We start from the raw sequence: 9,553 nt of genomic DNA, 5'->3' as shown, positions 1-9,553 counted from the left end.
CACTAAATTAAACCCATAAAAATTGACCCAAATACAAACACCCATAGTCAATCTGACCTTAAATCACAAAACCCATCAATTACCCACACTAGGGTTGAGCCACAACCCTAGCTAATGGGTTTAGCTACTCATGCTTGAACAAGAAAGTAGAGAAATAGATGAAGAAGAAGACATATTAATTAAACACTAAAGTAAATACAAGAGAATGTATCGTTAAAACTAAGCTAAAGTGCCCAAAATGGCTACAAATAGGGTTCTCACGAGCGTAGCTGCTGAAATAAAATAACTAATACCCTAAAAATGGAAAAAGGTTCTATTTATACTAAGCTAGAAAAACTGGACAAAAATACCCCTGCGGGGTCAGTGCGGGCCACACAAAATGGACTGCGGCCGCACTAGGCTCTTGGACTTTAAATCCTGGCTCTCTGAACTTGGGCTCCGCGGACTGCGCCGAGTGGACCGCGGCCGCGGAGGCAGCTAGCGCGGTCCGCACAAACATGATCGCGGACCGCATGGCTTTGAACCTTGGCAATTTTAACTCTCTGAAGTTCTCTTCCGCGGACCGCACATAATGGCAGTGCGTCCGCGGAGCCTTCACCACGGCCCGCACAATGTGTACTGCGGCCGCGTTGCTTGAAGCTTAGTTTTGCCATTCTCTGAATCTACCTAGTGCGGACCGCACAGAGTGTAGTGCGGCCGCACTAGGCCTGTTTGTCCTGAGTTTGCCTTGTTTTTGGTACTTGTGCAGATTTCACTCCTTTTTCGGCTATTTGTCGATCAAACCTGCAATCAAGTACAACTTATGAGCCTTTTGGGACTATTTTGTAATAATTTATAATCAAAGCGTAAGCAAGAAGGGGCATGAAACATGTCAAAATCCCTAGTTATCACCTACTAGCCAAAGCATATATGCGGTTCGAAGGACCGCTAGAACTGGAAGCCCCTCCACGGCCTCTACCACGGCCTACTGGTGTCTGAATACCCTGCCCCATAGGGCGCATAGCTGCAGAAGAAGATGAACCAGCGACCGATCCAGTAGGCTGAGTCATACCACCTCCATAAAGACACTCTCTCATTATATGGCCTTGACGGCCGCAAGAAAAACAAGCACCAGTAGCAAGACGGCATTCCCCAAAATGGGGCCTACCACACCTAGAACACCGAGGCAAAGGCCGCCTCGACTGACTCAAACCCCTGTTCATCTGCTAACCTAAATCATTGGAGCTCTGACCAGCTCTTGAATACCCTGTGCGGTCGAATCTCCTACCTGTGAACTGTGGGGGTGCACTCTGTGCTGGCTGGGAAGAATATCTAACATGCTGCTGAGGCTGCCCGCCTCGAAACTCACCAGGATAACCCACCGATCTAGCCCTCTTATACTGGCCTCTATTATGATCTCTATCTGGCTGACGTCCCCTATGTCGATCCTCTACCCCCTGTGCGTATGCCTGTACCCGATCAATATCCATACCTGGCTGAAGAGCCACTGCCATACAACCATCAATCAAATAACGATCCAGTCCCATCACATAACGATGCACCCTATCTGCCATATCTGTTACAATAGTAGGCGCATATCTAGCCAACGAATCAAACTCAAGACTATACTCTCGAACGCTCCTGCCATTCTGCCTCAAATGTAAGAACCTATCAACTCTAGATCGCCTCATCTCTGGAGGGAGGAAGTGGCCAAGAAAGGCCTCCACAAACTCATCCCATACCGCTGGAGGAGCACCCTCACCCCTAGATAACTCCCAAGACTCATACCAATTAACAGCTACATCCCGCAATCGATACGAAGCCAACTCAACAGACTCGATCTCAGAAGCCTTGATTATCCTCAATGTACGTTGCATCTGCCGAATAAACTCCTGTGGATCATCCTCGGGCTTTGACCCAAAAAACTCTAGAGGATTACAACTTAAGAAGTCACGAGCCCTCAAACTATCAGATCTGTCCGCTTGGTCAACTCCTATTCCATGCATGTGAGCCTGCCCTGCCACTAATCTGGTCAGTAACTAAACTGCATCTCTCATGGCCCTATCCTCTGCCCCAGGCTGAGGAGCTGGAGGCTCAGGTGCTGGGGCCTCGGGAGCTGGAGGTGGTGTTGCCCCCTGAACTGGAGCTGCTGCTGCTGCTCTAAGCTCCTCTGGAGGTGGCGGTGTAGCAGAGCTCCCCGACTGGACTACAATCTCAGGCATAGACTAGGCATGGGCCCTAGTAACTCTCCGGGTCTGACTAGTATCTCCTGCTACCGATTTTCCCTTTTGGGCAGCTGTTGCTTTCTTCGGAGGCATAGCTGAAACATAATAATTCTTTAGAGAGGGATTATCCTGATAATATAGCTCTATTGCACGATCTAGATTAAGAAGGAAAAGTGACATCCTAAATTTCCTGTAGCTTCCTGTTTATAGATGTGGTGCACAACACACCGATAAACAAGACTCTACTAGACACGATCTGTAGACACTCCGAGGATGAACTGCTCTGATACCACTTTTGTCACGACCCAACCCAACTAGTCGTGACTAGTGCCCGAGCTGGACACTCATATACAAACCTGCTAGATATAATCAGACTGAATCTAAGGACAGTATGGAAATTTGTAAAGGCAAGCTATAGACTTATAACGTCATATATCATAATGAACTTATCTCCTAAGGGTAACAACTAACAAAAACATAACAAAATATGCAAGCCGAAGAGGCTGCCACTATATACGGGAATATTCAAAACGAACCATATCGATATAGCTGACCAAAACCTATATACAACCCACACATGTCTACACACCTCAAAGAGTATAATATTGAAATATGATGGGACAGGCCCCGCCATAACCCTGGATATGCATAAGTCTATATTAGAGGATCTGTACCAAAATGACTCAGGCTCCGGAACAATGGAGCTCTCCAAACAGTTGAGTAGAAGTCCTAGGCTGGAGGATCACCAAACTGATCGTCTGTACCTGAGGGCATGAAACGCAGCCCCCGAAGAAGGGGGGTCAGTACGAAAAATGTACTGAGTATATAAAGCATGAAGTACAATAAAGAAGATCGTGACTGAGTAAAAGATGACAAGAGACAAGTATGATAATCAAAGATACCAATGCACCTGTGCCTTATGAGATGAGAGTCATGCATATCTATATAATATACCGTACCCGGCCCATTATGGGACTCGGTGAATAAAGTCATATACATATATATCGTACCCGGCTCTCTAGTGAGGGACTCGGTGTAATAACCATATATATATATATATATATATATATATATATATAAATAGGAGGTTAAGATTGTAATGAAGTTACTTATTATCAGAGGCGGAGCCAGGATTTAAAACTTATGTGTTCATTATTCTAATTCTTTTAAGTTACTGGGTTCTAAATTAATAATTTGTACACAATTCAATAATTTTTTAAGACAAATACAAGGTTTAGAATAGTGGGTTCAGCCGAACCCGTATGCGAAGAGCTAGCCCCGCCCCTGCTTATTATTAATGGATTCTGAAAGGACTATGCTACTTAGCAAAAAATATAGAGCGTATGTTAAAAAAACAATTCCTAAGCAATTTGTAGTCTTAGCTACCCTCTTAAGTTTGCTATTTGATAATTGATACACTCTGGACGTCGAAGTGTTAAAGAGCGTGGATATATACTCTCTCCTTTAGACGCGTGAAAGTGAAGAATAATTGAAAAACCAACTTCCAAAAATAATATTTTTCAATCGTTAATTATTATATAATCATATACAAAATGTTATTTGTCAGAATATAATTATATATTTTTCTTTGTTTCATCTTGATATACAACACATACTTTTTCCTCAAGTATTTCCTCAAATCAACGTTTCAAAAACAGTGTTGTTTTTTTCTTGAACAAAAGCAATATCCTTTTGTGGTTTTGGTTATTAACTAATATAATTATGAATTTTGAAATATTTTNTTCATTTTTAACTACATAATCATCTTCTAGAATTACTTAGTACATGGATTAAGACATGAACATACCTTACTTCACCATGAACTAATCTCTACTTGCTGGATTCGGAAAAACCGATGTTAGAATCCTCAACTCAACGGAAGAATCACTTTGATTGAACTTGGATTGAGCTTAAATTGGACAACGTTGCTACTATATTTTGGAGTAAAAATTGTTGTTGCTATACTTTTGGAAAGATAAACTTTGCAGCCTTGTTAAAAGGATACAACGTTGCTGCCATTAAAGTATATATACATATATCTCTTTACAAGAACTGTTAATGCATTAAAATAAGAGATTTCAATTGATTGTCTCCTATACACGTTGCCCTCTTGGTCTATTTATTAATATTTATCTCAAATGTGCCACCACTAACTTAAAGTAAATGAAAACATGTCCCTTATAATGCCACATGTCCATGACTCACTTTGTTTCATCCACTAATTGTTATCCAACAAATCTGAAATAATTCACTTGTTAAATGACCACTCTACTACATCTATACTTTATTCCCACATATATTTAATTATACCCACACTTAATTTTTTGATCTCAATTCACTTAAATATGGACCACTTTTAACACATCTCATATACTCATTATCATAATCATGTGGTATAACTCTAGTCCATAGCCTCCTTATAGATATACCAAATATTATTCCCAATCACCGTCGTCACACTTGTTAAGTCCTAAATTATTTTGGGACCTTATTCTTTTCTACACCAATCTCTTTATTTGCATACTTGAATAGACCATTTCTCTAATGCGAGCGGTTCGAACCATAGCCCGAAAGTACGGGTATAAACTTCGCGCCATTTACCTATCACTTGTTGAGCATCACATAATTACTTATAACCTCAAAATAATCTTGTCCTCCGAGCTTATGTCGATTAACTTATGAATAATCCAATGTACAGAATTACGGGATATAACAGTAGTTACTTGTATTAGCATTGAAAAGTTTAATCGAAATACCTGGACCATGGCTACCTTTAACTTGGTTGATGGTAGTTTGAGAAGGAAATTTTCTACCTTGATTTTTCCTTTTATTGAATGAAACAGTGATCCATTCTGCTTCATTATCTCCCATTGTAGTTGTAGGTTGATGAACTTGTCCTGCATGGAGAGGATCATTTCTTTGTTTCTTGATATAACTGCACTGCCTCATGTTGTGACCAAAACGACCACAATTTTTGCAAAGAGAATCTTCCCCTTCATAGTGAATGAATTGCTTATGTTGTCCAACAAAGAGGTAGGGTTGGACTGGGATTTCCAGAGGAATTTCGACACAAATCCTTGCATATCGACCTCTTAGGGTTGTTGATGTACATGTGTCAATTTTCAGTAGGCGTCCTATTGCGTTGCCAATTTTTTCTAGGATTTTACCATCGTAAAATTCTGTTGGCAATTGGGAAGCCTAATCCATACAGCGGCGGTAGTTAATTTTTCATTTTTGGCCACAAAATTTGGTTTCCATCTGGAGATGGACAGGAAATGGCCATTTATAAACCATGGACCTAAGTGGATAGCTTTATCCATGTTTTCCTTCTTCTTGAATTTGATAATATAATAGTCATTTCATAGATCTTGAATTTTCCTCTTTAAATAATGATGAAGCATACGTTTCCCTACTAATTTGATTATGATAGAATATTTTCACGGTTCATATATACGTTGTCTATCCTCCGTTGAAAGGAAAATTTTTATCACTCCTTCCTTTTTACCTTCTGGATCATGCACAATCTCCTTTTCTTCCTTGAGTTTGTAGTGTAGAGCATTTCTTCTTGTTCAATTGTAGGAGCAAAATCCATTGGGTTTGATTCCATCAATTTATCCTTGAAGGATGTTGAACTTTTCAAATCATTTTATAGTGGGTAGTGATGGACTGTGTCAAGTGGTTTTGGGGGGATAGTGATTTGGCTTGCAAGGGTTGGGAGTTCATCTTAGAGAGAAACTAATAGAGAGAAAAAGAAGTTCTTTTCCTGCCCGTTTTTTTTTTTTGGTTTAAAAGATAAACATATATTAATATTAAGTGTTGCGTACAGAGGGTGGATGCTTATGCTGCATCCTATTACACGATATTGTACTAGTAGTGGGTACCAAACTATTATACAAGCCGATATTAATACTTCTATCTACTGCATTACTATTATAATAGCCATTTATAGCATCAGAGTTGTTTGAGTTAGTGCTGAAGTTCTCCAAAACATATCCTTGCACTGCACTCCTTTCTTGCTCAAAAACTGACTATGCAAAATCTGGGTTGTCTTCCAAAATACGCACCGCTGAGTTAAGGTCAAAATTGCAGCCTTCCTTTGCTAGTTTATCCGCAATCCTATTCTGCTCTCTGTACGCATGTTGTACTACTGGCTTACCTAACTTGTCCAGGAAGTACCTGCAGTCAGTTAACAAATTATCAAATGAGACATTGTTAGAGAAGAGTAGTGTGATAATGTCTTGTGAATCCACTTCCACCTCCGGTGGAATGAGGTTGTGTGTGTAAGCCATCTGAAGTCCCTATAACAAAGCATGCAATTCTGCTGAAGTTGTTGAATCTCTTGGGACTGCCGCTGTAAAGCCTAACATCCATTCAGCTTTTGAATTTCGAATTAGTCCACCAATGCCAGCCTTGGTTGCTGTATGTGCTCCATCAGTATTTAGTTTATAAAAATTTTCTTTTGGAGGTTTCCATTTTAGATTTTGTTGTCTTTTTTTAACACAAGTATGCTTATTAGCTACTAGGTAGGTGTATTCTGCCGCTTGCTGAGTTGTTATTTTAACTGAAGTCGTGTTCATAGTATGCTTATAACAGTTATTATTATGTGCTAGCCATATATTCCATAAGCTTAGAGGCAAGTATGTAGCTGGATTCATGTGATAAGGAAATTGAAGAGCCTTACAAGTTATGAGGTCATGTACCCAATTGCTTGCGTTTGTGTAGGGTATTTTTTGGTTAATAAGATGAAGAATACCCAATTCCTGCCAATATGTTTTAGCGTTTGTGCAATCAAGGAATAAGTGTCCAATAGTTTCATCTCCTTGGTGGCAAAATTGGCATGTAGCATCCTGAATTAAATTAATATGTCTAAGGAAGTCCTTGGTAGGAAGTCGTTTCCTATGAAGAAGCCAAATGAACCCTTTGATTTTGGGTTACACAGGAAGCTTCCATACCCAATTGTATTTTATAGAACTATTAGTAGATTCAGCTAGCTGTGTTTCCAAAACTCTATACATAGATCTAGTTGTGAAGTGACCCGTTGGAGTTAAACCCCAAAAAATGTTATCTACCTTATTACTATATTTGAAAATATAAGTAGCTTGAATTGTGTGAGTAATATTAGTGGGTAACTCAAATGGGAATTATTCAAATCCCATCCCGTATCATTTATTAAAGAGGATATAGTGATATTCTGATGGTCTAACGGTAGTGGACCCTGAATTTGTGATCTAATCGTTGTGCCCGGCCCAATCCATGGGTCTTCCCAAAACTTATTATGTGTGTCTTTTCCTATATTCCATTTTATTTCTAGTTGACAGTGATGCCAGCCATTGATAATATTAGTCCAAATTTGTGAGTGAAAATATTTGGGTGATGTATTAAGATATTTGCTAAGAAGGATGTTAGCCCACATTGCTTGTGGTGACTTAAATATCCTCCAAGGTAGACTTGCTAGTAAAGCATGGTTCTTTTGACGAAATTTTTGAATTCCTAATCCTCCTGCTTCCTTTGGAATAGTTATTTTATTCCATCTAACAAGGTGTAGTTTCTTTTTTTCTAAAGTTGTACCCCATAAAAAATTCCGTTGATATCGTTCCATTTTATTAACTATGTGAGCCGGAATATGAATGTACTGCATGATATGGTTTGGTAACTTGTTTAGAGTAGATTTTATTAGAGTGGCTCTTCCTGCCAAAGTTAAAAACTTAGATTTCCATCCTGCGAGTTTATTTTTGAAATTGTCAAGGAGGAATTGGAAGTTTGCATTTTTGGGTCTTGCTTGGAACATAGGAAATCCCAAGTATTTACCAAAAGAGGTTCCTTCTTTGATGTTGAAAGATGTAGTGACAAAATCTTTATCGAAGGAGCTACAATTTTTAGAGAAGAAGATTTTTGACTTTTGAAAATTAACCTTTTGCCCTGAATGTTGTGAAAAGTTATTCAAAACATCAATAATTGCATGGCAACTTTTGGTAGTAATCTTGGAGAAAAGTATAATATCATCTGCGAAGAAAAGGTGAGAGAGAAGTGGGCCTTTGTTAGACAGTCGAATTGGTTTCCACTTTAGATAGTCAACTGATAGGGAGATACTACATGAAAATGGAACCGTTAATTATAGATAGTCGAATTGGTTCCATGCACATTATAAACAAGTAGGGTGAAAGTGGATCACCCTGACGAATACCTCTTGTTGGTGTAAAGTACTGAGTTTTTGAACCGTTAATTAAGATAGAAATGGAAGTGATTGTAACACAAGACATAATTAAGGAAATCATAGAGGGAGGTATGTTAAAATAAAACAAGGCGCGTCTGATGAAAGACCATTCTAACCTATCAAATGCTTTTTCTAAATCAAGTTTTATTAACATTGACGGATATTTGCCTTTTATTTTAGCTAAGTAATTTAAGATTTCTTGTACTATTATAGCATTATCGCAAGCTCTTTTGCCTTGTTAGAAACTAGTTTGTGTAGGACCTATAATTTTACTAATGATTGGCTTGAGCCTATTCACAATAATCTTTGTAATAAGCTTGTAGACTGTATTGCAAAGACTAATAGGTCTGAATTGTTGAATTTTAGTAGGATGCTTCACCTTAGGAATAAGGCATATAAGGGTTTTGTTTAATTCTGGAGGAATGATCTTTGAGCAAAAGATATCATTACAAAAGGAACTGACTTTATCACCTACATCCGACCAGTATTTTTGGTAGAAAAATGAGTACAACCCATCTGGACCTGGAGCTTTATATGGCTTAAAACTGTGTAACGCAAAAATAATCTCATCTTGTTGAAGAGGTGAATCTAGCCTAAGTATATCCTTAGTAGAGATTTGGCAATTAAAAGTATCAGTGGTATTTTTTGTCGAATTTAACTTATCAGCTTGAAAAAGCTTATTGAAATAATTATTAATTAAGTTATGTATGTCAGTAGTGCTTGATATCCAGTTGCCTACATTATCTTGTAAGGCATTTATTCTATTTCTTCGACGTCTGTGAAGTGTAGACGGGTGATAGAACTTAGTATTGGTATCCCCTTCATTTAACCAATTAATACGTGATTTTAGTTGCGAAAATTCTTCTTCTATACGCAGAATGTGACTATATTCCAAGGTCAATTGAGTTTCTAAATTTTGTAAGAATATACTAGTAGGATAATGTATAGAGGATTGTATCCCGGATAGTCTAGCCAGAAGCTTTCTTTTTTGTTGGAATATATTTCCAAAAGTATTTTGATTCCAACGCATGGCCACTACCTTAAATTTATTAATAGTAGCTAGTAAAGGTAGGTCATCCGACCAAGTGTCGTGAACAAGTGGTTGAAACTGTGGGTGAGATGCCCACATCGTTTC

Source organism: Nicotiana attenuata, chromosome 1 (assembly GCF_001879085.1).
Source record: "Nicotiana attenuata strain UT chromosome 1, NIATTr2, whole genome shotgun sequence".
Taxonomy (NCBI): Eukaryota; Viridiplantae; Streptophyta; class Magnoliopsida; order Solanales; family Solanaceae; genus Nicotiana; species Nicotiana attenuata.
The sequence above is the reverse complement of the archived record's forward strand: the minus strand, read 5'-3'. Positions refer to the sequence as shown.